The 842-nt window shown below is 42.8% G+C and overlaps 1 non-coding gene across 1 annotated transcript; it reads right to left on the bottom strand.

Moving 5' to 3' along the window:
- Nucleotides 1-313: 313 nt before the first annotated feature.
- LOC141610061 (small nucleolar RNA R71) lies at nucleotides 314-420 on the bottom strand. Its single transcript, XR_012527955.1, has one exon. It is a non-coding gene; the product is annotated as a small nucleolar RNA R71 (small nucleolar RNA).
- Nucleotides 421-842: the final 422 nt, after the last annotated feature.

Below are 842 nucleotides of genomic sequence, written 5' to 3'. Positions count from 1 at the left end.
TACACCGCAACATCTCACCGGTAATTTTATTGCCAAGTCCGCCTTCATCCAACTAGTTGAGAGGAGCCAATTCGGGGGAATGCCTAGTTAGGACCCTCATTCTCATATGGAAACCTTTTGCGATTATTGTGATGCTATCTCTCAAACGGGCGTGACTCAAGACCAAATTAGATGGGTCTTATTTCCTTTTTCGTTAATCGGCACCGCAAAGCAATGGTTGAAGGGCCTTGATAAGGCCACCCTTGGAATAGATTCTTGGAAGAAGTTAGCTCTAGCTTTCTACAAAAAATTCTACCCACCGGAAAAGACTAACATGCTAAGAGCTCAAATTACGGGTTTTAAGCAAAGGGATGAAGAATCTTTGTATGAAGCTTGGGAGCGGTTCAAAGGTGTTTGTCGCTCATGTCCTCACCATGGACTTAGCGAATGGTTTTTAGTGCAACAATTTTGGAACGGCTTATATGAAGATTCAAGGAACATTCTCAATATGGGATCAAATGGAATGTTCACCGAAGTTGATGACAATCAAACATGGAACAAGATTGAGGAAATGGCGGTCCATAATTCACAATATAGTAGACCTCGCAAGGCTACTAGAGGAGGAAAGCATGAAGTGGACTCCGTTACTCAATTGGGTGCTCAACTTAGTGCTCACATTGACACAATCAACTTGAAGTTTGAACAAGCTATGGCTAGACTTGAGGAAAACTCGAAATCATCAAAGCATCATGTCAATGCCATGACGGCACCCTCATCAATCCCAAGTGGGATATGTGAGAATTGTGGAACTTTGGGTCATGACCTAAGTGAGTGTAGGGGAACAACCGAACAAGTTAATGCTT

This window comes from Silene latifolia, chromosome 10, assembly GCF_048544455.1.
Source record: "Silene latifolia isolate original U9 population chromosome 10, ASM4854445v1, whole genome shotgun sequence".
NCBI classification, from domain to species: domain Eukaryota; kingdom Viridiplantae; phylum Streptophyta; class Magnoliopsida; order Caryophyllales; family Caryophyllaceae; genus Silene; species Silene latifolia.
This window is presented reverse-complemented; position numbering and strand designations above follow the sequence as displayed.